Below are 9,590 nucleotides of genomic sequence, written 5' to 3' on the forward strand. Positions count from 1 at the left end.
AAAGCGTTGAAACTTTCACCTGAACCAATTTTTATTTTAACTGGGCTGCCTCCAGGCCTAGTTTCAAATTAAGCCACATTAACCAAAGCGATTAATAGGTTTCACCTGCCCTCTTGGTTGGGCATGGGCAATTTTTCTGACGTACATTAGTACTGTTGGTACACCAATTTTTTGGGGCCCTCGTCTACAGTGTAATCCAATTACTTTTTTGCCCACCTGCATTAAAGCTGACGTTACATCAGCTGTGCTGGGCACTGCAATGGGATATATTTATGTACCGCCGGTGGGTGCCAGGGAGCCACCCATGCTGTGGGTACACACGGAATTCCCATTGCGGAGTTGTACCTGCCTGTTACTATTTATAAAAAACCGCGGTCTGACTGGGGCATGCAGACACCTTGACAGAATGAATAGTGTGTGGCACATAGGTTCCCCATTGCTATGCCCACGTGTGCAGCTCCTGATGGAGGTGGCACAGGATTGGATTTCTCATTGCTTCTGTACAGTATTGTGGGCTATCGCCTAGCCGTGCCAACCCTATGCAGTGTGTGTCTGCGGTTCCTCCTCATGGCAGACGCACTTATAAATAGAAATGAGTGTGGCGTGGCATGACGGCAGCTGAAGACTGCGCAGGGACAGTTTGGTGTGCGCTGTGGACACTGGGTCGTGCGGGGGGGGGGGGGGTTTGGGCAGCATGTAACCCAGGAGAAGTGGCAGTGGAGTGTCATGCAGGCAGTGATTGTGCTTTGTTGGAGGTAGTGTGGTGCTTAGCTAAGGTACTTGAGATGCAGCCCAACATGTAGCTCCTCGCCTGCCCTATCCGTTGCTGTGTCGTTCCCATCACTTTCTTGAATTCCCCCGATTTTCACAAATGGAAACCTTAGCGAGCATCGGCGATATACAAAAATGCTTGGGTCGCCCATTGACTTCAATGGGGTTCGTTACTCGAAACGAACCCTCGAGCATCGCGATAATTTCGTCCCGAGTAACGAGCACCCGAGCATTTTGGTGCTCGCTCATCTCTACATCTCATTTCTGATCTTCCCCAGCGCCCCTGGGTCAGCTAACAGCACGCTGACCGGCTTGTTATGAAACTGGCATTCCTTACATATTTCTTCTGGCCGGGTCAGTGAAGGTCAAAACCCTGTGCTGTAGTGGTCACTGGCTAGGAAGGCATGTTGATCTATTACCGAGAGAGTTCACGTGACCAGTCTCTGCAGTATATCGGCACTTCTCCTGCTGGTCTGTGAGCTGTGACATAACGTATATTAGCTGGCCGGAAGGAGACTGCCTATTAATCTATGTAGCATCACAGGAAGCAGAGAAATCAGCCAGCTGGGGAAGAGGTGATTCCCCCAGATTGCAGGAGACAGAAGAAGATCAGTGAGGTGAAGATATGCTAAGTAGACTGATGGAGGAGGAATAGGTAGGTATATATATATATATATAATTATTATTATTTTTTTTTTTTTAATGGCCGAGTCCCTTTAATGGTACCACTTAAAAATACAACTTGTCCCACTAGATTAAAAAAAAAAAGCTGCAGAACATTAAGTGGTCTGAAAAACCTATTTCTGGCCCCTCCATAAATATCATTCATGTCATGTCTTTTATGCAGATACACTGTGGAAACTGTCTAGTCTCTTGTTATGTGTATTGCACAGCTGCAGCAAGTGAAAGGTTAATGTCTGAATGTTGCTGGGATATGTCTGCAAAAGTATCAATTTATGTACTGTCACGTGGTATGCTAGACAATATAAATGTCAGTGCTTAAGAGCAGGAAGGTGAGTCAGTTCCATAATCTTCAATGGTAGTGAGAGGAGTGGCTTGCTGGCATCATGGGAGTCCCTTCAACCCTCATGTGGTAAAGAGAATTGAGGCTGAAGGGTACTCAGATGTCCCTATCCCAGAAACTTTTTAAAAGTGAGAGCTGAGTGAAAAGAGAAGTCCACCGTGCAGTGATCTAAATGCTGTCTGTGGAGTGATCCTACACTCATTCTCTCATAGAGTGTTCCCCTTCCAGGAATGGTACGATACAGATATTGTGGACTGTAGAGCCACCGTGATAAAGGCCATCTCTACCCTCCCAATTCCTCAGTGCAGGCCTCGTGTCTGGGTGGCCGCTGGGGTACTACAAAGTAAGAAATCATAATATGGTAGCAAAGAAAGTTCTTTCATGCTACAGACGGGTTAAGAGAAAATTCTGCATCTAATTCCCACTAGAAAGAACAGAAAGCTCTGCAGTTGTAAATAACTAAAAGTTCAGTCCTTGTTCTCTAGAGTGATGATGACAGCGGTAATACGGTTCCTGCCCTGTAATTATGATGTGAATTGTGGCATATGGCAGGGGAATTCTACAGGGGGCGGGCAGCATCCTGTAATGTGAGGAGGGGGCCAGCACGCTCATCTGGTTCATTTTTACCGTCAATGAACTTTGATTCTCCGTCTGCCCTGTGTAATTATGTGTTCAGGTGACTGACTCCTGGATGTAGTACAGATTTATCCATGTAGTGAGGGAGGGGGAGCGGAGCGGAGCCGTGACTGCGGCTCTGACCTGTCATCTGGTTATACAGGAGCATTCAGTGTAAAATGTAATACAGTAAAGCCATAGAACTACATGATACAGGTTATAATACAATGAGTAAGACAATAAACAATGCGGAAGACAATACACTCACAGGTCTGGAGTATACAAGATATAATACAATAAACGTATAACATAGCGCATGATACACTAAACTCATAAATATATAATACAGTGAATGATACAATATTGCCTTAGGTCTGAACTGTACAGGATATACTACAATGAATGTTACAAGAACTCACAGATCTATAATACAATGATAACATAATTATCTCATAGTCTGGACTAGATAAGATGCAATACAATCAATTATACAATAATCTCATAATCTGGACATTACAGGATATAATACAATGAATAATAAAATCAATTTAAAAATAAATTTGTAGTTCAAATACAGAACATACAAGAAGGGGATCAGTAAAATGCCTTCTTATATACTTTATATATTAGGTAATACCTCGTTTAGATGATCGCTGGAACAGCGCTACTAAGAATGCACTTCTATAGGAACCAATAGCGTTCACATGAATGATTGTTAAGTGCGTAAAACTGCGTGCATCTCACAAAGATAGGACAAGTAGGTGCAAACTCTCTTGTTTGCTCTGAGGTGCGAGACAGATAGGACATGTTCTATCTTGTTCTATCTTGGCTGTGTGCTTTCCATAGGCTTCTATGACAGCCTTAAAAGAATGCAGCATGCGTCTCAGATCATTTGAACAGGCTGCTACAAGGATCCTGAAGCAGCCTGTTCACGCAATCTTTTCAGGACAATAGCAGAGCTGCATTCTTGCTGCTTAGGAGTGCAAAAGCAGCGCTCTCTGAACGGGGCATTAAAGTGGTTTTATCATTACAATAAATGTCCCTCCACCTACTGAGCCTGGCCTAAAATAAAAAAGGAGGGCATACTCACCTCTCCCGGAGCCCCAGGACACAGCTGAGTGCTGTAATCTATATTGGCAGCAACTTCTAGGTAGATGGCCTAGCAGAAGTCAGGTGTCCACTTCAGTCCATCACAGGCTGCAGCATCACTTGTCATACTCATGGTATCAGCACTGGGTACAATGATACTAGAATATGTACGGTGACGCTGCAGCCTCTGATTGGTCACCATGCACACCTGACGTCCGCCAAGCTGTCTACTTGAAAGGAGCTGTCATGGGGCTCCAGGAGAGAGGAGTAACCCCTCTTATTATTTTAGGGCCCAGTGGGTGGATGGGGTTTTGTTGTAATAACAAATATCATTCAGCGAGAACCAAAGAGAAAGTTAGTTCAGCTCTTTATTTAAAAAAAGCCTTAATGAAAATCCTTTGTGATATGAAGTAAACCTAACCGTATGCAGTGTCATGTGATAGTATTCAGCCCCTCTGAGTTTTCCTGCTTTGTTGCATTGCAACAATTTTTAACATGAAGTTAAAAATGTATTTTTTGGAGAATTCTTATCACTTTATTTACGCAACATTTACAAACTACCCCGGCTACTTTAAAAGTGCACAACATATTCGTTTTACTGTTATATAAACAATAATTAATACAAGACACAGAGCTCTAATCTGTATAAGTACCCCCAGAAAGTCAATACTTTGTAGTGCTGCTTTTTGCTGCAATTACAGATACATAGTAGCATAGTATGTTAGGCTGAATAAAGACAATGTCCATCTAGTTCAGCCTGTTTCAACCCCCCGCCACCCCTGTTGATCTAGAGGAAGGCAAGAAGAAGGCATAGCATGTCTATATCCTGTAATATCATTGCGCTCTATAAAGACATCTAGTCCCCTCTTAAACTCCTCTATGGATTTTGCCATCACCATGTCCTCAGGCAGAAAGTTCCACAATATCACTGCTCTTACAGTAAAGAACCCCCTTCTATGATGGCGATGAAACCTTTAGTGGAAGAATAATGTTCCCATCCCTCACCCCTATGCCTCTTTTAATGCACCCCAAGACTGTATTAGCTTTTGTAGCAGCTGACTGGCATTTGTTACTCCAGTTTAGTCTATAATCCACTAGTACCCCCGGTCTTTTTTCATATCACTTTTCCCTAGCAGTGCCCCATTAAGTGTATATTGGTGTATATCCGTTTCTCCTTCCCATGTGCATAACCTTACATTTATCAACATTGAAATTCATTTGCCATTTTTCCACCCAAGCCCCGAGTTTATCTAGGTTCTTTTGTAGCTGCACATTGTCCTCTGTTGTATTAAGTATCTTGTATAATTTTGCGTCACCTGCAAATATTGATATTTTACTGTGCAGTCCGTCTATCAGGTCAAATATAAACCTATTATGTGGCACGGCGTCAAATGCTTTCGAGAAATCCAGATATATAAGATCAATAGACTCTCCCAGGTCCAGCTTTGAACTTACTTCATCATTGAAGCTGATCAAATTGGTCTGATATGATTGACCCCTCATAAATCCATGCTGATGAGGAGTTATACCGTAGTTTTCCTTGAGGTATTCTAGGATGGCATCTCTCAGAAACCCCTCAAATGTTTTTTTTTTCCAATTATTGAAGTGAGACCTACCGGCTTGTAGTTACCAGCTCTTTTTTAGACCCCCTTGGCATCCATTTATATTAGTTTAGCATATCTATACACTGGGATTTTTGCCCATTTTCCAGGCAAAAATGCTTCAACTCCTTCAAGTTAGATGGATAGTGTTGGTGTCCAGCATTTTCATGTCATGTCATACATTTTCAGTTGGATTGAGGTCTGGGCTTGGACTAGGCCATTGAAAGCTGTTGAAGACTCTTCCCTTAGACCTCTCCAGTGTAACGTTAGCAGTATGTTTAGGGTCGTTGTTCTTCTGGAAGGTGAACTTCCACTCCATCTCACATCTCTGCAGACTGAAACAAGTTTTTCTTATCTTTCCTTCAATCCTGACCCATTTTCCAGTCCCAATAGATGATTAACCAAAAGGTTTTGAACATGTCTAACCAGACAAGTCAATAATTAGTGTACCTGAACAAAGCTACTCTTGCTGTGAACACAGGCCATTACTTCTCATAATGCACACTGACTCTTTCCTGCACTATTTTTTAAATATGCAATACGACAGAATTGCATTTCAACTGCAGAGCTGCTTGATTTCCTTGTTTCCTGTGTATTCTTAAAACAATCTCATAAACCATCCTGCCTGATCAGTCTAAGGCTAGGTTCACATGGGTGGATTTGCCATGGAAATTCCCTGTGGAATTTCGCTGCAGCGAATTCGCCTGCGGCCGCTGATCCCGGGATTGGTCATCGGTTTGTATGAAAATTCGCAAAATTCTCATCCACACGGGGCAGCCAATCCATCGCGGCAAAGCTGGGCAAAACCAGCGTTACAGCGTGGATTTACAATATGCATTTTTTTTTTTTTTTCTGCTGTGGCATCTCTCCTCTCTGTGGGGAGAGAAAGCCGCAGCAGGCCCAACCGCTCCAAAACCCACGCAAAATGCCTATAATAGCTAGCATGTCTAATTTCTAAGTTTATTTACCCCTTCCGGCCCCATGACGTAATGGTACGTCATGGCAGGGTGGTACTTCCCGCAAAATGACGTACCCTTATGTCATAGGGATAGCGCAAGGTCATCGTAGATCTATACGCTATATTTCTATACGCTTCAAGGTCCATAACAACAATATTGCCCCCCTTATCGGAGGACTTGATGACTATTGTTGTGTCTCCCACTATTGATACTAAAGCCTTTTTCTCCCCTGCTGTTAGGTTTTAATATTTGAAAATTCTCTCTTTTCCCAACTTGGATAATTCCTCATTGACCATCCCCTCAAACAGATCAATAAAGGGGGAATCCCCTGAGGGTGGCAAGCTGTTGTTTTAAGGCCTGAGATCTGTAAATGGCCCAACACCTGGATCTCTGATATTTTCTTGTTCTAAAGCTTCTGAGACATTAAATGCTTCCATGTCACTCAGATCCAAGCCCAGTTCCTGGCTTTTCTTTCTATTTTGAATAGAGAAAATTTTTTTCCAGCGTAATTTTCGTAAAAATAGGGAGATATCTCTTGTCCAGCCAAACGCGTCAAATTTATTCGTGGGAATGAACGACAAGCTTCGTCATTTACAATAGACGGGGTAATGGATTTTCTACTCCAATTAACTGGGAACTTCTTGATGTACTATTCCCAGTGTATTGATCCATTATTGCCCCCCCCCCCTCCCCGATTCCGGGTCATATATTGTGAAATCGGCTGGCCTAAAAAATGCCCATCATTAGAGCGGCGTCTTCATCTACTTCGTCTTGTCATACGATTACCTCCTCTTCCCCTCCCTCTATTTGGGTAGATGTTTTTCCTAGATAATTTACTTCCCGAAATTTCCACTTCTGAAAAGCTCAATTCCGATTCAGTATATGATCTAATCTCATACGCTTTCTTTTCGGTGAAATCCCTTAAGTCCCTGTTAGATTGAAAATGCTTCCGCTCTTTCAGGAACCTGGTGTATTTATCTATTGTGAGTTTTAATGTATGTTCCCTCTTCTCAAACTCTGCTTCACCTGAGAATTTCTGAACTTCTTTTATTAGATCTTCCAGATTCTTGCTAATTCTTTCAAGGTTCAATTTCTCTTCCTCCAATAAGAGGTTCATCAATTTAAATGAGCTCTCCATTACCTCCTTCTGCCATTTTTCCATAAAGGGGCCATTTCTGAGCTTGGGGGGTGGCAGTATGTGAACTCGGAGGCCACGGGGTACAACTTTACTTTCTACATAATTTCTGCGCTCCATCCTGAGGAAGCAACCATATTATCAGGTTACAGAAACGCATAGATGGAGATGGATAAATTGGAAATCTTTATCTAATCTCTCCTGCTAGTTATATGTTGGCATTGAAGTTTAATCATCAATAGAGATGAGCGAACGTACTCGTCCGAGCTTGATACTCGTTCGAGTATTAGCGTGTTCGAGATGCTCGTTACTCGTGACGAGTACCACGTGATGTTCGGGTTACTTTCACTTTCATCTCTGAGACGTTAGCGCGCTTTTCTGGCCAATAGAAAGACAGGGAAGGCATTACAAATTCCCCCTGCGACGTTCAAGCCCTATACCACCCCCCGGCAGTGAGTGGCTGGCGAGATCAGGTGTCACCCGAGTATAAAAATCGGCCCCTCCCGCGGCTCGCCACAGATGCATTCTGACATAGTTCAGGGAAAGTGCTGTCCTGGTGGAGTTGCTATAGGGAGAGCGTTAGGAGTATTTTAGGCTTCAAGAACCCCAACGGTCCTTCTTAGGGCCACATCTAACCGTGTGCAGTAGTGTGGAGGCTGCTTTTTGCAGTGTTGCACTTTTTTTTTTTTCAGTATATCGGCCGTGCAGAGCATTGCGCCCTGCAGTAATACTCCAGGGCCAGAAGTGGTGGTTAGGCAGGGACAGAAGACATATATTGTGAGGCAGGGACAGAAGACATATTTATTGAATATAGGCAGTGGGCCTTTGCAAAAACATTTGGGGAAAAAAAATCTATTTGGGCTGCCTGTGACTGTCCTCAGTGTTCTGGGCCTGTGCTGGGTGTAGTAGTCCTCCTAATTCATACGCAGCCAGCTAAGTGTTACAGCAGGCTTGCGCAAAATTATTTCCTGGCTCTGTGTTGGCTGTTAAATCACCGCTGTATTCCAGTCCACAGTGCAACACTCTGCAGTTATTTGACATTCTCCAGGGCCAGTAGCGGTGACGCAGAGAGAGAAGAGATATATTTATTGAATATAGGCAGTGGGCCTTTGCAAAAACATTTGGGGAAAAAAATCTATTTGGGCTGCCTGTGACTGTCCTCAGTGTTGTGGGTCTCTGCTGGGTGTAGTAGTCCTCCTAATTCATACGCAGCCAGCTAAGTGTTACAGCAGGCTTGCGCAAAATTATTTCCTGGCTCTGTGTTGGCTGTTAAATCATCGCTGTATTCCAGTCCACAGTGCAACACTCTGCAGTTATTTGACATACTCCAGGGCCAGTAGCGGTGACGCAGAGAGAGAAGAGATATATTTATTGAATATAGGCAGTGGGCCTTTGCAAAAACATTTGGGGAAAAGAATCTATTTGGGCTGCCTGTCACTGTCCTCTGTTTTCTGGGTCTCTGCTGGGTGTAGTAGTCCTCCTAATTCATACGCAGCCAGCTAAGTGTTACAGCAGGCTTGCGCAAAATTATTTCCTGGCGTTCCGTAAGCGAAGTCAGCCTCCAACCACAGGCCAATAGGCGTCACATTTCATTACAGCGTTCTGTTTCTGCACTACTGGTAATACACCATGCTGAGGGGTAGGGGTAGGCCTAGAGGACGTGGACGCGGGCGAGGACGCGGAGGCCCAAGTCAGGGTGTGTGCACAGGCCGAGCTCCTGATCCAGGTGTATCGCAGCCGACTGCTGCGGGATTAGGAGAGAGGCACGTTTCTGGCATCCCCACATTCATCGCAGAATTAATGGGTCCACGCGGTAGACCTTTATTAGAAAATGAGCAGTGTGAGCAGGTCCTGTCGTGGATGGCAGAAAGTGCATCCAGCAATCTATCGAACACCCAGAGTTCTGCGCCGTCCACTGCTGCAACTCTGAATCCTCTGGCTGCTCCTCCTTCCTCCCAGCCTCCTCACTCCATTACAATGACACATTCTGAGGAGCAGGCAGACTCCCAGGAACTGTTCTCGGGCCCCTGCTCAGATTGGGGAGCAGTGGTTCCTCTCCCACCAGAGGAGTTTATCGTGACTGATGCCCAACCTTTGGAAAGTTCCCGGGGTCCGGGGGATGAGGCTGGGGACTTCCGGCAACTGTCTCAAGACCTTTCAGTGGGTGAGGAGGCCGATGACGATGAGACACAGTTGTCTATCAGTGAGGTAGTAGTAAGGGCAGTAAGTCCGAGGGAGAAGCGCACAGAGGATTTGGAGGAAGAGCAGCAGGACAATGAGGTGACTGACCCCACCTGGTTTGCTACGCCTACTGAGGACAGGTCTTCAGAGGGGGAGGCAAGGGCAGCAGCAGGGCAGGTTGCAAGAGGCAGTGCGGTGTCCAGGGGTAGAGGCAG

Source organism: Eleutherodactylus coqui, chromosome 7, assembly GCF_035609145.1.
Source record: "Eleutherodactylus coqui strain aEleCoq1 chromosome 7, aEleCoq1.hap1, whole genome shotgun sequence".
Lineage (NCBI taxonomy): Eukaryota > Metazoa > Chordata > Amphibia > Anura > Eleutherodactylidae > Eleutherodactylus > Eleutherodactylus coqui.